Genomic DNA, 20,317 nt, shown 5'->3' on the forward strand with positions numbered 1-20,317 from the left:
AAGGACGTATCAATCTCTGCCTTAAATACACCCAACAACCCGGCCTCCACAGCTGCATGCAGAAACAAATTCCACAAAGTCACCACCCTTTGGCTAAAGAAATTTCTCTGCATCTCTGTTTTGAAAGGGCGCCCCTCTATCCTGATGCTGTGCCCTCTTGTGCTAGGCTCTCCCACCATGGGAAACATTCTTTCCATATCTACTCTGTCTAGGCCTTTCAACATTTAAAAGATTTCAAAGACATCTCCCCTCATCCTTCTGAATTCCAGCGAGTACAGGCCCAGTGCTATCAAATGTTCCTCATATGATATCCCTTTCATTCCTGGAATCATCCTTGTGAACCTCCTCTGGACCCTCACCAATGTCAGCACATCTTTTCTTAGATGAGGAGCCCAGAACTGTTCACAATACTCAAGGTGAGGCCTCACCAGTGCCTTATAAAGCCTCAGCATCACATCCTTGCTCTTGTATTCTAGACTTCTTGAAATGAATGCTAACATGGCAGTTGCCTTCCTCACCACCAACTTGAACAGCAAGTTAACTTTTAGGGTGCTCTGCACAAGGATACCCAACTCCCTTTGCATCTCAGATTTCTGGATTTTGTGCTCATTAAGAAAATAGTCAGGCACATTTATTTCTACTATCAGAGAGCATGATCATGCATTTTCCAACATCGCATTTCATTTGCCACTTTCTTGCCCATTCTCCTAATCTGTCTAAGTCCTTCTGTATCCTACCAGTTTCCTCAACACTACCTGCCCCTCCACCAATCTTGGTATCATCTGCAAACTTGGCACAAAGCCATCTATTCCATCATCTAAATCATTTATATACAGCATAAAAGAAGTGGTTCCAACACTGACCCCTGCGGAACACCACTCGACACTGGCAGCCAACCGTAAAAGGATCCCTTTATTCCCATTCGCTGCTTCCTACCAATTAGCCAGTGCTCTAACCATGTTAGTAACCTTCCTGTAATACCATGGGCTCTTAACTTGGTAAGCAGCCTCATGTGTGGAACCTTGTCAATGACCTTCTGAAAGTTCAAATATACAACAGCCACTACATCCCCTTTATCTATTCTACTAGTAATCTCCTCAAAGAATTCCAACAGTTTTGTCAGGCAGGATTTTCCCTGAAGGAAACCGTGTTGACTTTGTACTATCTTGTCCTGTGTCACCAAGTGCTCCATCACCTCATCCTTAACAATTGACTCCAACATCTTCCCAACCACTGAGATCAGGCTAACTGGTCTATAATTTCTTTTCTGCTGCCTTCCTCCTTTCTTAAAGAGTGGAGGGCCATTTGCAATTTTCCAGTCCTCTGGCACCACGCCAGAGTCCAGTGATTTTTGGAAGATAATTTCTAATGCCACCACAATCCCTAACGCCATCTCTTTCAGAACCTTAGGGTGCAGTTCATCTGATCCAGGTGACTTATGTACCTTTAGGTCTTTCAGCTTTTTGAGCAGCTTCTCTCTTGTAATAGTAACTGCACCCACTTCTCTTCCTTCACACTCTACAACATCAGGCACACTGCTAGTGTCTTCCACAGTGAAGACAGATGCAAAATACTCATTTAGTTCATCAGTCATCTTATCCCCCATTATTATTATAAGCACACAGTCTTCTGGTGCACCTTGCTCATATGTACTTCAACCTATCTCTTTTGAGGAGTGCCTGAACATGAGCATCATCTTTGTCCATTCTTGTTTCCAATGTACCGAGTTTATTATAGGAATTATCCAATAGGAAGGCAGGTATAATGCTCCTTTGGCCATTTATTGGGCCTTTTGTGTGTTACAAGCATGGTCTTCTGGTTATCAACTAAATTGCAACTTTTTTTTCCTTCTCTGAGTGGTTGAGGGTCTGAGAGTTAGTGGAGAAGTTGCATCTCTTCAAGGAGGCTTTGAATTCATGAATCACTTCTTCTGTTTACTTGTTAACCTCTTCCTGTGACATAACTCAGTGCAACCTGTTTGTCTCGGAATTATAGTGTGTGGCATGCCGTCGAGGTGGCCTGAACAAAGGGGGCAATCCAGTGTAATCAGGCTCTTAGGTATGAGTAATTGGCTTGTTAATGTCACTTGTACCAAAGTACAGTGAAAAACTTTTGTTCGCATGCTCTCCAAGCAGATAAAAGTACATTATGATAGTACTAAAGGGGGAACAAAAATAGTGCAGGATATAGTGTTACAGATACATAGATCTGCAATGCAGGCAGACAAATAAAATGCAATGCCTTTGATGAGGTAGATTGAGTGATCAAGAATTTATCTTTATCATACTGTTTAAGAGGTCCATTTAAGAGACTTAGCAGAATAGAAGCTATCCTTAAGCCTGGAGGTAGGTGCTTTTAGGATTTCTGCAACTTCTGCCTGATGAAGGGGAAGAGGAACGTATAGGTAAGGTGGAAAAGGTCTTTGAATATGTTGGCTGCTTTCCAGAGACAGCAGGGAGAGTCAATGGCGGAGATTTGGCATGTCAACAAATGCACTCAAAAAGGGGTGATTGATAAGTTCGTGGCCTAAGGTAGAAGGATTCAATTTTAGAAAACCTAGCACATTTATTTTTCAACATAGTCCCCTCCTGCATTTACACACTCAGTCCAGTGGTCGTGGAGTATACGGATCTTGGACCTCCAGAAAGTGTCCACAGCAGGGGTAATTGATAAATTTGTGGCCTAAGGTAGGAGGAGTTGCATGTGCAGTTCAACTCTTTGAGTGATTATGCAGAAAGTTTGAAGTTAATAACTCATCTCCTTTTACCTTAGGCCACAAACTTATCAATCGCCCCTGATGAGTTGTTAACTCAAACTTTCTGCATAATCACTCAAAGAGTTGAACTGCATGTGTATGTAACGAGAGCTGTATAACTCATCTCCTTCTACCTTAGGCCACAAACTTATCAATCACCCCTGCTGTGTACACTTTCTGGAGGTCCAAGATCCGTATGCTCCACGACCGCTGGACTAAGTGTGTAAATGTAGGAGGGGACCAAGCTGAAAAATAAATGTGCTAGGTTTTCTAAAATTAACTCCTTCTACCATAGGCCATGAACTTATCAATCACCCCGCGTATAGTTGTACCGTGGAGAGCACTCTGACAGGCTGCATCACTGTCTGGTATGGAGGTGCTACTGCACAGGACCGAAAGAAGCTGCAGAGGGTTGTAAATCCAGTCAGCTCCATCTTGGGCACTAACCTACAAAGTACCCAGGACATCTTTAGGGAGCAGTGTCTCAGAAAGGCAGCGTTGATTATTAAAAACCTCCAGCATCCTGGGCATGCCCTTTTCTCACTGTTACCATCAGGTAGGAGACACAGAAGCCTGAAGGCACACAGTCAGCGATTCAGGAACAGCTTCTTCTTCTCTGCCATCCGATTCCTGAATGGACTTTGAAGCTTTGGACACCTCACTTTTTTAATATACAGTATTTCTGCTTTTGCACATTTTTAAATAATGTATTCAATATACATAATTGGTTCACTTGTTTATTTATTATTATGTTTTATTTTATTTATTATTATTATTTTTTTCCCTTTCTGCTATAGTATGTATTGCATTGAACTGCTGCGGCTAAGTTAACAAATTTCATGTCACATGCCGGTGATAATAAACCTGATTCTGATTTTGACATACAATCTGTATAATGCCCATCATCTCAGTGAATGAGTCGATGATGGGTTGGAACTCGGACCCTGAGCTTGTCCAAGCACAAGCATCATGTCTATACTGCAGCTGGACCACCGAGGTCTGGGTTATCTTGGCCCTGAGGTCAATCTGCATTAAATGAACTAATTCCGAAGATTAACTCAAATCTCATAGAATGTAAGTTGGAATCAAGGAGCAATGTTACAGCAGGAAGGATGGACAGAACAGTTGGGCAATGACATAGCCTTATTTGATACTGATTTTCACTGACCTCCGTTCTGTTATAGACCCACAGTTTAGGATGATGCCATCTAGATGCAAATGTGAAGCTGGGATGAATTTTTGTCCATGATCACATCTGAGGACTGCTTTGACAGTCCTCCCCAATGATGGTGTCAAAAGCTTTAGTGAGAACATGAAGGCAGTGAGAACAGTGGATGATGCCACTTCCTGCAATTTGTTGATGTGTGGTGACAGTCATGTCCGCTGTGTCTCTGTGTGGATGGATTCCAGACTGAGATACTGTGAGAGAGATGGTGGAGGAAGGCCCTCATAGTAACATTCCCTGAAACCGACTGCAGGAAGGTTATGAGGTTATCATATTTGAACTGACCTCATTTTTTGAGTGCGACATCTCCGAGGTCCTCCTGGAACATTCAACACTCAAGGTTAGGTCATGTTCCACCTATTACCTACCAACATCCATCTCAGTCTTCCTCTCACATTTATATACTGGCTATATTCATTTTACAGGCTCACTCCTGATGTGGGGTCTTGACCCGAAACATTGACCATTCCTTTGTCCCCACAGATGGCGCTGGACCCACTAAGTTCACCCAGCAGTTTATTTTTCTTGCTCTAGATCCCAACATCTGCACTCTCTCATGTCTACCTTTGTAGAGTCCTTGAGAGTTTCCACACTAATTTTCCAGTAACAACACATCTGTTAACACTGAGGCTTTGGAACCCATTTGTTGGAGATAGCAATTTGTTGACTATTGTGATAGTCAACCCATCAAGCATTGTTGCTGGTGATACAGTCTCTTCTCAAATCAAGATATAATCTAACAGATAATGGTGTTTGACTGAGGAGATTACAATGACTCTGTTCTATTAAAACAGAGAGATATTTTGCAGGAGATTATGCTCTGGCTCTTCGCCAGTCAAAGGACTTTGTCAGAGATAGTCTTCCTACTTGATTCTTCCAGTATGGTTGCCATCCTAATACTGTTCTAGATGATCCATTACTCACCCTTCCAATTGAAGTCCAAGATCTTTTCAAATCTTCATTCGTAGGTTCTACAGTAATGGTCTTTGCATTAATGACTCTAATGTGCTGTTCTGAGTTATAGTGAGCCGGGGGGGGGGGGGGGGGGCTAAAAAAATATTCACTAATTTTGCAGGGGTAGTTCAATGAGATGCTTGATGGCCAAGCCTAATCTCTGAAGATAACATTCTTCTCTCAGTTTGTCTTCCCAGAAGAAGGTCTACTCACTACCTTGTACCAAGATCCTCACCTGCCCATCACCTATCACTCTAGATACAACATCAAGAAGACCTTAAAGCTCTCAGCAATTTTTCTCAATAAAAGCCCAACCAGTTCCCCTCCACCACTACCCTCCTCCATCTGGCAGAACTGGTCCTCCCCCTCAACAATTTTCTCCTTTGGCTCCTCCCACTTTATATAAACTCAAGGGGTAGCTATGGGCACCTATGTGAACCCCAGCTATGCCTGACATTTTGTTGGCTACCTGCAACAGTCCATGTTCCAAGCCTTCCCAACTCTTTCAGTGCTTACATTGATGACTGCATTGGTGCTGCTTCATGCACCCATGTTGACCTCATGAATTTAATCATCTTTGCCCCCAACTTCTACCCTGCCTTTAAATTCATCGGGTCCATTTCTGACACCTCTCTTTTCTTTTCTCAATCTCTCTGTCTCCATCTCTAGAGACATATTGTCCACCAACATCTTTTATGAACCTAACAATTTTCATGGCTATCTTGACTATACTTCTTTCTTCCCTATCTCCAGGGATTGAACTTAAGAGGAGGGAGGTTATGCTACAACTGTACAGTGTATTGGTGAGGCCACACCTGGAATACTGCGTGCAGATCTGGTCTCCTTACTTGAGGAAGGATATACTGGTTTTGGAGGCGGTGCAGAAGAGGTTCACCAGGTTGATGCCATATATGAGGGGGGTGGACTATGAGGAGAGATTGAGCCCCCTGGGTCTATACTCGCTGGACTTCAGAAGAATGAAAGGAAATCTTAGAGAAACATAAACAATTATGAAAGGGTTAGATAAGATAGGATAGAGGCAGGAATGTAGGTGAGTCTAGAACTAGGACACATAGCCTCAAGAAGAGTAGATTTAGGGGAGATGAAGAGAAACTGCTTTTCCCAGAGAGTGGTGAATCTGTGGAATTCTTTGCCCAATGAAGCACTGGAGACTAACTCAGTAAATATATTTAAGACAAGTTTGAATGGAGTTTTGCGTAGTTGGGGAATTAAGGGCTATGGGGAAAAGGTAGGCAGGTGGAGATGAGTCCATGGCCAGATCAGGCATAATGTTATTGAATGACAGAGCAGGATCGACAGGTCAGATGGCCTACTACTGCTCCTATTTCTTATGTTCTGATGTAAAAATGCTATTGCTTTTTCTCAGCTTTTTCATCTCTGTTGCACCTGTTTCCTGGATGAGACTTTATTGTCTAGGACAGGGTTTCTCCTCTTCCACCATTGATGCTGCCCTCACCCACACCTCTTCCATTTCCTGACTCAGCACTCCTTCCCGCCGTTTTAACAGGGATAGAGTTCGTCCTGTTCACACCTACCACCCCATGAACTTTTGCATCCAACACATCCTTCTCCACAACTTCCGCCAACTTCAACAGATCCTACACCAAACACGTCTTTACTCTCCCCCCCCCCCCCCTGAATTTCATGGGGATTGCTCCCTCTGTGATTCTCTTGTCAATTTGTCCTTCCTTGCTAATCTCCCTCCTGGTATACATCCCCGCAAGCGAGAGAAATGCTACATCTGCCCATTCACCACCTTCCTCATCTCCATTCAGGGCCCCAAACAATACTTTCAGTGAGGCAACACTTCACATGTTTGAATCTGTTAAGGTTGTCTATTGTTCCCATTCCTGCTGACGTGGCCTCCTCTTCATTGGTGAAACCCGTCATAAATTGGGGGTTGCTTTGTAGAGCACCTCCACTCCATCTGCCTAAAACAAAATTTCCTGGTGGCCAACATCCCCATTCCCACTCCAACATGTCAGTCTATGGCCTCCTCTACTGTCAAGATGCAGCTACTCTCTGAGTGAAGGAGCAACACCTCATATTCTTTCTAGGTGGTAGTCTCCAACCTGCTGGTATGAAGATTGATTTCTCTTGCTGATAATTTTCTGTTCCCCTCCCCCTTCTATTATCTTCTATTCCTCACTCTGATTTCTTCCCTCTACACCTCACTTGCCTATCACTTCCCCCGGTGCCCCTCCTTCTTCCCTTTCCCCCATAGTCCACTTTTCTCTCCTATCTGCTTCCTTCTTCTCCAGTCTTTCCCACCTGGTTTCACCTATCACCTTCCAGCTTGTTCTCCATCCCATCTCTTTCCAGTCCTTGGTCCAAATTCTCAACTATTCATTCATTTTCATAGATGCTGCCTGACCTGCTGAGTTCCTCCAGCATTTTGTCTGTGTTGTGTGCATTTCCAGCATCTGCAGAATCTCTTGTGTTTAAGATAGCAACATTAATCTCAAAGCTGCTGAGTTTACAAGCTTTTATTCCTGAGCAGAGCTCATGTCCATTGTTATCAGGGTAGTCCACAAGGGCCCTAATATTCATATTGAACTTCATATTGAGGAATGGACACTCTCTGTGCAAGGTTTTGTTTAACTCCTTTGCACACCATTCACCATTTGGGCTTCATTGATCCAATGACATAGGGCACCAGAATATTTGCAAACCAGGCCCTGCTGCATAAGAATTAACATTCACACGTTATCAGGCAGACATGTCGGTGCCACCCAGTGCCTCTTTGGTTGTTTTTCTCTCTCTCTTACACACACACACACACCCTCCAAGAGGACCGTATCCTTGTCATTGTTTGAACGCTTGTGTGCCTCAATGACCCAGAGAGCTAGGTTGGTTGGAGTCAAGTCAAAGGGTAGAGGCCAGTCAAAGAGTGGTCCACCAGTCCTCCAGGTTAGGGGGTTCAACTCAGGGTTAGCAACCCTGACTGGTAAAACAAAATTGTTACAGAAAGAATCCTACGTCTGAGTGCGATGGTATTCCTGGGCCTTCACTTGGCACATGCACGAAAGACAATAGTGAAAACCAAGAGGAAGCTACTAACATGATGATGAAAGCCCTGAGCACCACAGAGATGGAGGACTTTTATTGCTGCCCTAAAGACAAGCAGTGTAATGGACTGTAAGTAAGTACACTCACACAGGCAAAACACACGGAAATGGAGGATTAACTAGAACTAGGAAACTCAGGTTAGTAGAATACCCAGAAGAAATATGAGGAGTCAGTCCTTTAGTTTGACTGGGCAATGGGCAATAGCCTGACAATGGATGTGTTAGTGTGGAAATGGGGAGGGGAATTAAAATGGCATGAAGCTGGGAGCTGAGGATGACTATTTTGGACAGAGTGTAGGTGCCCTGCAAAGTAGTCACCTGGTCTGTGCTTGGTCTTGCCGATGTAGAGTTGGCCACCACTATTGTAGTCTCTGCAGTGATTACTCAGAAGAGTCTGTTTCCTTATAAACTGTTGGTCATATCTCTACAATTTACTTGCAAATTTGCTTTCTTTCAATGGAAAGTGAAGTCCATGTAAGTTGGTTGATGCAAACCCCTCCACCAATTTATTTTCCTCCATCTAGTCATTAGATTTAAGTCAGTTACTCCTCTTTAAAAGATTGAAAGGCTGGTCTTGAAATAGTCTTGTGCTCAGACATAAGGAATTTAGAAACTTGTGGCTTTAGCTACAATTCCATTGCATTCATTGGCAGTATATATCAAAATTCCTTGTGGCATTGTATGGATATCTTCTACTACATCACTTTAGTTCATTGCTTGTTTTGAATGATCAGCTACCGATTAGTTTGTTGGGATATACACAAGGGTGGAATAAAATTTCTTGTTGGCATGAAGCTTGCAGTGTACATGGTATTAATAAATACAACAATGAACAATGTAACAAGCACAAAACATCAGAATGATGCAGATTCCAGTGAGGTTTTGCAGAAGGAAAAGATAAAATGATGATAACAGAAGAGAAAGAATTAGAAGTTTGAGAACATGGCAGTACCAGCAAGAAGGGGATGTGAAAAAGCGATTGTTTCAGAAGTCTGATAACAGCGGGGAGGAAGCTGTTGTGGTTGTCCGGACACTTAAGCTCCCGTAAGCCCTTTGAGTTCCTCACACTGAAAAATGAAACTTGGCCATTTTGTCTGTGAAAATCACACAATACACCTGTAACAAGATAGGCTTTCTGGCTTCTAGATAGTCAGCTTATTCTGGGATAAATATAGACACAAGAAACTGTAGATGCTGGAATCTGGAGCAACCAACAATTAGCTGGAGGAACTCAAAGGGTCCCCCCCCAAAGATGTTGCTTGACATGCTAATCACCTCCAGCAGATAGTTAATGAATTCTTGCCGCAGGATTGTCTTCCTGCCATGGTTTCTGACCCACTAGGCTATGCAGTTTATTTACTGTCTTCTGTCTCTTCATAATTATATACCTCTCAAATAGGTCTGTGCTCAGCTCCTCTGTCCCAGTAATAACAACCTCTGCCTGTCCAGTGTTGCCTCAGAGATAAGCAATCAGCTCACTTCTGCGTAAATGTGCTCGGCACCAACTCCAGTGCAATCACAACTGAGATGACTAGAACTATAGACAGTACCAAGGTATTGCCGTTACTGCACATTAAGCACAAAGTCTAAGTTTGAAATAAAGCCGAGAACAAGGTGATTAGTTAGAAACTGAAAGTAGAATTATAATCAGAATCAGGCTTAGTCTGACCGGCATTTGTCATCCTGAACTGTTTCCAACATTGAATTGCAATGGGATTAATTTGGCTTTTTTGACACTTATCAACAGAAAAAGGCTCTTCCGTGTCAAAGTGAAAACAGATCTCTACAAAGTCTAAATTAATCACAAGTATAACACACAAAATAATTGATTGCATAAGTAGTTACCCACCTTTAATATGACACACCAAATAATCAAGGGTGCAGCCAATTGGTTTTATAAGTCACACAATTAGTTAAATGGAGATCTGTCTTTGGAGACCCATGCACAGTCAAGGTGTTTCAATTGACTGTAGTTAAAATACATCTGTATCTGGATGGTCCAACTGCTGGTCAGTCAGTACCCTGGCAAAAACTACACCATGAAGTCAAAAGAACACTCCAAGCAACTCCACAAAAAGGTTATTGTGAAGCACAAGTCAGGAGATGGATACAAGAAAATTTCCAAGTCTCTGTTGTCAATTATCAAGAAATAGAAAGAATATGGTATAGCTGTAAATCTGCCTAGAACAGGCCTTGCTCAAAAGCTGAGTGTCGGTGCAAGAAGGGGGCTAGTGAGGAAGGCCACCAAAAGACCTATGACAAACTCTGGAGGAGTTACAAGCTTCAGTGGCTGAAATGGGGAAGACTGCGCATACAACAACTGTTGCTCGGGTGCTTCACCAGTTGCAGCTTTATGGGAGAATGACAAAGAGAAAGCCACTATTGAAAAAAGCTCACATGAAATCTCAGCTAGAGTTTGCCAGGGGGCATATGGGAGACTATGAAGTCAGCTGGAGGAAGGTTCCATGGTCTGATGAAACCAAAATTGAGCTTTTTGGCATTAGACTGAATGCTATGTTTGGCGTTAGCAGAACACCGCATATTATCAAAAACACACATTCCCTACCATGAAGCATGGTGGTGGCTGCATCCTGCTGGGGGATGCTTCACTGCAGTAGGCCCTAGAAGGCTAGTGAAGGAAGAGGTTAAAGTGAATGCAGCAAAGTACAGGGAAATCCTGGAGGAAAACTTGGAAGAAGATTTGTTTTCCAGCAAGACAATGACCCCAAGCATAAAACCAAAGCTGCACAGGAATGGCTTAAAAACAAAGTTCATGTTCTGGAGTTGCCAAATCAAATTCCAGACTTCAGTCCAATTGAGAGTTTGTGGCTGGACTTGAAAAGGGCTGTTCACTCACGATCCCCATGAAATCTGACAGAGCTTGAACACTTTTGTAAAGGAGAATGGGGAAAAATTGCAGTGTCCTGATGTGCAAAGCTGATAGAGACCTATCCTCACAGACTCAAGGCTGTAATCGCTGCCAAAGGTGCATCTACTAAATACTGACTTGAAGGGGCTGAATACTTATTCAGGCTTCTGTACCTCCTCCCTGATGGTAGCAATGAGAGCAAGGCATGATCTGGGTGATGAGGACCCTTAATAAAGGATACTGTTTTTTTCACCTATCTGTCCTTGGAGATGTCTTGGATACTGTCTATGATGGAGCTGACTGAGTTTGCAACTCTCTACAGCTTACTTTGATCCTGTGCAGTTGTCCTCACCACCATACAGCCAGTTAAAATGTTCTCCACAGTACATCTGTAGGAATTTGCGAACGTCTTTGGTGTTATACCAAATCTGCTCAAACTCCTTATAAAATATAGTAGCTGTTGTGCCTTCCTTGGAGCCGCATTGATTTATTGGGTCCAGGATAGATGCTCAGAAATATTGACACCCAGCAACTTGAAATTGCACCCTCTTTCCTCTTCTGACCCCTCTGTGAGGATTGGTGTGTGTCTCCTCATCTTACCTTTCTGAAGTCCACAGTCAGTTCTTTGGTCTTATTGAAATTGAGTGCAAAGTTGTTGCTGTGACATTATTCATTTAACTGATAAATCTTGATCCTGTACGCTGTCTCGTCACCATCTGAAAGTCTGTCAGCAATAGTACTATCGTCTGCAAATTTATAGATGGCATTTGAGCTGTGCCTAGCCACACAGTCATGAGTGTAGAGTGAGTAGAGCAGTGGGCTAACACTCATCCCTGAGGTGCACCAATGTTGATTGTCAGTGAGGTAGACATGTTATTTCCGACCTGCACAGATAGTGGTCTTCCGGTTAGAATGTCAAGGATCTAGTTGAAGAGGAAGGTACAGAGGCCCAGGTTCTGGAATTTTTCTATCACCAGAATAATTGTGTTAAATGCTGAGCTGTAATCAATGAACAGCATCCTGACAGATAGGAAGGATATACTGGAGCTGATGGAATGTTTGTGTTTAATAAGGGGTTATTGAATTAGGAATTTGAGTTATAGGAATAGAAGTAGAGGAATTTGATCTTGCACATTACATCAATTGAGATCTATATGTTAAGTCTGCAGGCAAAATGGTTTGGAAATTTTGAGACGTGCTGCTGAAATGTTGCCTGATCCCCAAACCGAATGTGAAGAGGACTGATAATTTAAAACTCCCCGATTAGAGGTAGTCAGGACCTGACAACGTGCAATAGTGTCTGTACTAGTACAAATGTATTCCCCTCACCAAAGCTGATAAAAGATTCTCATGGAAAGTACATGCAATATTCCAGTGACTCAGCAGTATGTTGGAACTGAATTTTGTGTTATCACTGTAAGGATGAAGGTAATCAGTCTTCTGCACACAGAAAGCTGCTCAACTACTTTCCCTGAAGATGTTTGTTTAGGAAAACAAGTTTGATACCTGCTGTCCACACCTATCAAATCTGCAGATATACAGGCACACTGAAAAACTGGAGTCTTTTGATAGACTGATTTTCCGTTTTCTGTTTATCTTGCCAAATAAGACAAGTCTTCAGTAACAGCTCACTATTTTACAACATATAATTTCATACTTTCCGTAATTTCATGCAACATAGTGTGGAATATAATTTGTAGTGCTTATATTTATAAATGTATTGTGGATTTTTTTTTGGGGGGGGGTTTATTAAATTGTTTTGAGGAGTTTTTAAAAGGATGAACAGTCCAACCCCAGGTTGTGATGAGAGGCAGGCAGGTCATGGGTGGAGTGAAAGTGTAGGGGGTTATAAACCCTGTCATTGCAGAAAGAGGTGTGATTTGTACTCCATAGTACTGATACCATATTCCTGGAGTGACATATCAGCTATTCCAGTAATCCGTTGATGGACAGTTTGATGGAATTTGATTTCTGTTTCTTTTAGAGGCAGTACTTGAGCTACCTTGGTTAAAGAAGGGGTCGACCAATGAGTTCCTCCATCAGGTTTATTGTTGCGCAAGATCTCAGCATCTGCAGTCTCCTGTGATTCCCGAGTCACCATTAATTCTGCCCCCTGTAGTTTCTCATTTATCATTGCAATTCCTTTCTAAATATCCTTCAGTGTTTTACTGTATCTTGGGTCCATCATGTGGTACTCGATAGATTATATTGCACATCACATTTGTTTAAAATACAGTAAAACTCTATTAATCCAGTACCACCGGGCCTTTGGGAGAGTCAGGCTGTCAGATTTTCCAGATTACATTGTCTAAGCGGAGTTTGACCTAGTCCCAATGCGCAAGTGGAATTACTAATAAAGCGTGGCAGTGCCTCTGCTTCCTTAGAAGTTTACAAAGATCTGGTGTGACATATAAAACTTTGCCAAACTTCTATAAATGTTCGGTGGAGAGTTTATTGATTGATTGCATCATGGCCTGGTATGGAAGTACCAATTGTTTGAAAGAAAAATCCTACAAAAAGTAGTGGATAGAGCCCAGTTCATAATGGGTAAAGCCCTCCCAAACATTGAGCACATCTACATGAAATGCTATTGCAGGAAAGTGGCATCCATCATCAGGGACTCCCACCACCAGGACATACTCGCTTCTCACTGCTGCCATCAGGAAGAAGGTACATGAGCCCCAGGTCTTGCACCACCATATTCAGGAACTGTTGCTACCCCTCAATCATCAGGGGAAAATTTCACTCAACTTCACTTGTCCCATCATTGAAATGCTCCTACAAACAATGTGCTCATTTTTAAGGACTGTTCATTTCATGTTTTCAATATTTAGTGCATATTTACTTATATTACTGTTTCTTCTTTTTTCATTTACACAGTTTGTTGTCTTCTGCTCTCTGAAAATCTTAGTTGGGTGGACTTTCATTGATTCTGATATAATTATTATTCTATAGGTTTGTTAAGTATGACATAAAGAAAATTAATCTTAGGGTTGTATATGGTGAAATATATGTACTTTGTTAATAAAAATAAATTTGACCTTTGAACTTCGAATTTTAACAGTATTTATCAAAATACCTCGTGACTCAGTAGGGACACCTTCTACTACATCCCTTTAGTTCACAGCTTATTTTGAACGATCAGATTCAGATTAGTTTGTTGTGATATACTCCAGGGTGCAATAAAATTCCTTGTTTGTGTGAAGTTTGCAGTATACATGGTATTAATAAATACGACAATAAATTGAGTAACCAGTACAAAAAACAAAATGGTGCAGACTACAGTGAGATAGTGCACAAGAACATAAGAAATAGGAGCAGGAATAGGCTATCTGGCCCATCCAGCTGGCTCTGCCATTCAATAAGATCATGGCTGATCTGGCCACGGACTCATCTCCAGTGACCTGCCTTTTCCCCATAACCTTTAATTTCCCTACTATGCAAAAAATCTATCCAACCTTGTCTTAAATGTATTTACTGAGGTAGTCTCCACTGGTTCATTGGGGAGAGAATTCCATAGATTAACTACACTCTGGGAAAAACAGTTCATCCTCATCTCCATCCAAAATCTAGTCCCCCGAATCTTGAGGCTGTGTCTCTGTTTCTATTCTTACCTACCAGCGGAAATAACTTCCCTGCCTCTATCTTATCTATCCCTTTCAAAATTTTATATGTTTATGTAAGATCTCCTCTCATTCTTCTGAAGTTCAGTGAGTACTGTGACTCAATCTTTTCTTGTAGTCTAATCCCATCATCTCCCTGGTGAACTTCCTCTGCACCGCCTCCAAAGCCAGTTAATCAAGGTGACCTGTCAAGTGAGGAGAGCAGATCTGCATGCAATACTCCAGGTGTGGCCTCACCAGAACCCTATACAGTTGAAGCATAACCTCCTTGCTCTTAAATTCAATCCCTCTAGCAATGAGGATCAACATTCCATTTGCCTTCTTGATAGCCTGCTGCACCTACAAACTATCCTTTTGTGATTCATGCATAAGCACTCCCAAGTCACTCTGCACAGCAGCATGCCGCAATCTTTTACCATTTAAATAATAATTAGCTCTTTCATTTTTCCTTTCAAATTGGATGACCTTGCATTTACCAATTTTGAACATCATCTGCCAGATCCTTGTCCACTCACTTAACCTATCTCTATCTCTCTGCAGACTCTTCGTATCTTCTGCACAGTTTGCTTTTGTACTCAATTTAGTATCATCAGCAAACTTAGATACATTACACTTGGTCCCCTCTTCTAGATCGTTAATGTATATAGTGAACGGTTGCGGACCCAGCACTGACACCTGTAGCACACCGCTCACCACTGATTATCAACCAGAGTACATAGAAATTAGAAACTTACAGCACATTACAGGCCTTTTGGCTCACAATATTGTGCCAACCATTGTAATACCCAAGTATCCCAACGTTCTGCTTTCTATTAGTTAACTGATCCTCTATCTATGATAATACAGCACCCCCAACTCTATGCATCCTTATCTTATGGATGTTTTTTATGCGGCACTGTATTAAACGTCTTCTGGAAATCAAGTAAATATTCTTCATCTGCTCCCCTCTATCCACTGTGCATGTTATATCCTCAAAGAACTCCAATAAGTCTTTCAAACAGGACCTGCCTTTGCTGAATCCATGCTGTGTCTGCCTGATGGATCCATTTCTTTCCAGATGCCTCGCTATTTCTTCTTTAATGATAGCTTCAAGCATTTTCACAATTACAGATATTAAATCAACTGGTCTCTAGTTACCTGCCTTTTGCCTACATCCTTTTTTGAACAGTAGCCTGACATTCGCCATCTTCCAATCTGCTGGAACTTGCCCAGAGACCAGAGAATTTTGGTAAATCATCTCCAAAGTCTGTACTATAACTTCTGCCATTTCTTTCAGTACCCTGGGACCAGAGTACTTGTCAATCCTCAGGCCGGCAAGTTTGCTCAGCTCTGGCTCGTTAGTGATAGCTATTGTATCAAGGTCCTCAGCTCCCATCACATCCATAACATCTCTCTTTGGCATGTTAGACGTGTTCTCCACTGTGAAATTGCCATTCAAAGCTTCTGCCGTTTCCTCATTACCCAAGATCAATTCCCCTTCTCGTCCTCCAAAGGACCAACCTTTTCAAAAGCCATCCTTTTCCGCTTTATATAATTACAAAAACTCTTATGATCCCTTTTTATATTTTGTGTTAATTTATTTTCTTAACTAACTTCCCTTTCTTTATTACTCGCTTAGTGTTTCTTTGTTGCATTTTAAAGTTTTCCCAATCTTAGAGTTTCCCACTACTCTTGGCAACTTTGTATGCGCAAGCTTTTAGTTTGATGCCTTTTTTTATTTTCTTGGTTATGCAAGGCTGGCTCTCCCCACCCTTACTGTCCTTGCTCTTAACTGGAATATACTTTTGTTGAGCACAGTGAAACATCTCTTTGAAAGTCTTTCACTGATCTTCAACCAAACCTATGTTTCCAGTTTTAGATTGAACTATTCCACCCTCCATTTGTATGAGAAACTCAGTCATGCTGTGATCACTCTTTCCAAGAGGATCCCTAATGACGAGATCACTAATTTTACCTGTCTCATTGAACAGGACCAGATCTAAGATAGCATGTTCCCTTGTAGGTTCCGTAACATGCTGTTCAAGAAAGCCATCACAGATGCATTCTATGAAGTTCTCCTCAAGATTGCCCAATGAAAGACACCCCCAGGGGAGCCTGAGAGGGGGTGGGGGAGAATGAGCACCCCAATAGGACAAACCCAATAACAACGACCAAGGCAAATGGATTATCGATGATGAGAGAGAGATGCATTTGCAGCAAGGTTTGTAAAAACCAGCGAGGCCTAAAGATCCATCAGGTTAGAATGAAGTGCTTGGAGCAGGAGAATGCTGCACAGTGCACAGGATTTACGGCTGGTGGGATGCAGGAGGAGCCCGGCCTGGAGTTGCCCTACAAAGCCCAGAACCTCCAAGTGCCAGAAGCTTCTGTCCCAAGCAACATAGTTGAACAGCGCCGGATCAAGTGTCCCCCAGCCAGCAACAAGAAAGAGTGGCTCCAGTCCGATGGGGATGTAGCAAGGATCATAGAGTTGACAGCCAAGGGAGACGTTGACAGACGGCTTCAGACAATGACCACCATCATTGTCAGCTTTGCCACAGAGAGGTCTGGAATAGAGGAGGGAAAGACCACCAGATCCCAACACGCAATGAACCGCAGGGCAGTCCAGATCCACTAAATGCACCAGGAGCTCCGGTCCCTGGCACGGCAGTTCCAGGTAGCAACGGAGGAGGAGAAACCTCTGCTGGCTGAGCTCCGGAACATCTGCAGGAAGAAGCTAATGACCCTGCGCAGAGCAGAATGGCACATGAGGCGAGGGTGAGAAAGAGCCAGGAAGCGAACTGCCTTCATAGCCAATCCGTTTGGTTTTACAAAGCAACTCCCAGGGCAGAAGTGCAGCGGCCGCCTTGTGTGCTCTAAAGAAGAGGTAGACCATTTTCTCCATAACATCCTGAGCGACCCGGCAAGGGAGCAAGAGCTGCGCCTCCACAGAGCCCTTACAAGCCAACCACTCCCCATAGTGGAGTTCGATGTGAGGGAGCCCACCTGGAAGTAAGTCCAGGAGGTTGTATCTTCAGCCTGCACCAGGACCCAGCGCAGTACCCTACAAGGTGTACAAGCACTGCCCGGAGCTTCTCAAGATTCTTTGGATGATCCTGCGAGTGATCTGGAGCAGGGGAACAGAGGCAAACCAGTGGAGGTATGCAGAGTGGGTCTGGATCCCCAAGGAGGAATGTTCATCGAACCTGGAGCAGTTCAGATCCATCACACTGCTTAGTGTGGAAGAGGAAATCTTCTTTAGTGTTTTGTCCCGCCAGATAACACACTTTCTCCTCAAGATCGCTTACATCGACACTTCAGTGCAGAAGGGTGGAATTCCCGGAATGCCTGGGTGCCTGGGAGGGGAGACCTGGTCGTGCTTTGGCTAGATCTCACCAATGCTTGGGTCAATACCCCACAAACTGGTGGAGTTTACACTGGACCAACACCATGTTCCCAGAAAGGTCTAGGACCCCATCATGAACTACTATGGGGAGTTCAGACTGAGAGTCGCTTCTGGAGCAGTGACATCAGGCTGGCATAGGCTGGAGAAGGGGATTATAAATGGGTGCACAAACTCCGTTATTCTCTTTGCCCTCACCATGAGTATGATGGTCAAGGCAGCTGAGGCAGAGTGTAGAGGCCCGCTGGCCAAGTCTGGTGTTCGGCAGCCCCCGACCAGAGCCTTTATGGACGACCTCATTGTCACAACAACATCAGTTCCTGACCGCAGGTGGATCCTCCAGGGCCTGGAATAGCTCACCGCACGGGCAAGGATGAGCTTCAAACCAGCTAAATCCAGGTCCATGGTGTCGAAGAAGGGCAGAGTGGTGGACAAGTTTCGTTTTACCTGGATGGCACTACAATTCCACCTATCACCGGTGGAAGGTCTTCGACTGTAGCCTCAGAGATGCAGCTACCCTCTGATCAACTTTCAAGGAGCTTGAGAGCTGGCTCACCACGGTACTTGAGTCAGGCTTACCTGGAAGGTTCAAAGCCTGGATTTACCAGCATGGCATCCTACCCCGAATCCTATGGCCGCCACTGGTATACGAGGTGCCTGTGACAACTGTGGAGTTGCTGGAGAGAAAGGTCAGTAACTACCTTCGAAGGTGGCTGGGCCTAGCTCGTAGCCGGGGCGGCACAGCCCTGTATGGAAGCTGCGACTTCCCTTCAGCAGCCTGGATGAGGATTTCAGGGTGTCTCCGCATGAGAGAGGAGCTGCAGTACAGGGATTCCAAGGACCCTAAAGTGGCAGCAGCTGGCATCCAGGTATGGACGGGCAGGAACTGGAAGGCACGGGAAGGGCTGCTGGTAGCAGAGTCCGTGCTGAGACACAGGGCTTTGGCGGGGACAGTGTCAACTGAGCGAGCGGGGCTGGGCTCTGTCTCATAACTTCGCTATTGCAAGGCCAAAGGCGAGGACAGATGCCAACTAGTCCTGGAGGAAGTGCAGGCTGGCGGTGAAGCGGAGAGGAATAGCAGGATGGTGGGCATGCATCAGCAGGGAGCACGGACAAGGTGGGAAGGTGCGTTGGAGCGCAAAATCTCCTGGTCTGACATCTGGCAGACAGAACCCCAGCGCATTCAATTTATGATCCAGTCTGTCTATGATGTCTTGCCAATCCCTGCAAACCTCCACATCTGGGGCAAGAGCGATACACCAGCATGTCCTCTCTGTCCAGGAAGAGAATCACTGGAGCACATCCTTAGCAGCTGCCCTAAGGCCTTGGGGGAAGGTCGCTGCCGGTGGCGTCATGACCAGGTGCTGAAGGCAGTGGCGGAGAGCATTGCGATGGCCATGGCCACCAGCAAACAGAGTGGTCAGAGGAAGAACATCTCCTTTGTCAGAGCCGGAGCACAGCCCAGACCAGCATCGTCATCATCGGGCCTGCTCAGCGCCGCAGCAGACTGGCTGCTTCATGTTGACCTGGGGAGGCAGTTGAAGTTTCCTGACCATATAGCAATGACTTCACTGAGGCCAGATGTGGTCCTTTATCAAAGCAGGTTGTCCTCACCGAGTTGACAGTCCCCTGGGAGGACCGCATTGAGGAGGCAAATGAGTGGAAGTGGGCCAAGTACCAGGGGCTGGTGGAGCAGTGCTGGAAGCAGGGCTGGAAGGCTCGTTGCGAGCCCATCGAAGCCGGGTGCAGGGGTTTTGCCGGCCACTCACTCTGCAGTCTACACCCTACCGGGCATCACTGGGGCTGGCAAGAGGAAAGCGATCAGGACCATCACAGAGGTCGCCGAGAGAGCCTCCAGATGGCTATGGATCAGGAGGGGTTGTACAGTTGCTACAGTTGTTATCTGTATCTAACAGGTAAAATGGATTGGAAAGTTTTGAGATGTGCTGCTCAATTATTGATCCTCAAAGGCAATGTGAAGAGGACTGATAACTGAGAACTGCCCGGTTAGACGTAGTCAGGGACTGAGTACGTGCAATAGTACTCTCACCAAACCTGATAAAAGATTTGAATGAAAGTACGTGCATTAATCCAGTGACTCAGCAGTATGTTGGAACTGAATTTTGTGTTATTATAGTATGGATGAAGGTAATCAGTCTTCTGCACACAGAAAGCTGCTCAACTACTTTCCCTGAAGATGTTCATTTAGGAAAACAAGTTTGATACCTGCTGTCCATGCCTATCAAATCTGCAGATATACAGGCACACTGAAAACCTGGAGCCTTTTGATAGACTGATTCCTGTTTGCTGTTTACTTTGCCTAGACACTTTACTTTTGCAAAATATCAAGCTTTAAGTAACAGTTCAATATTTTGCAACATAGAATTTAGTATCTTCAGTAATTTCACATAACATTATGTGGA

At 44.0% G+C, this 20,317-nt stretch overlaps 1 pseudogene; it reads left to right on the forward strand.

The window, feature by feature from the left end:
* Positions 1-16,688: 16,688 nt before the first annotated feature.
* LOC140736338 (uncharacterized) lies at positions 16,689-19,807 on the forward strand (annotated as a pseudogene).
* The last annotated feature ends 510 nt before the right edge of the window (positions 19,808-20,317 follow it).

This window comes from Hemitrygon akajei, chromosome 11 (assembly GCF_048418815.1).
Source record: "Hemitrygon akajei chromosome 11, sHemAka1.3, whole genome shotgun sequence".
Taxonomy (NCBI): Eukaryota; Metazoa; Chordata; class Chondrichthyes; order Myliobatiformes; family Dasyatidae; genus Hemitrygon; species Hemitrygon akajei.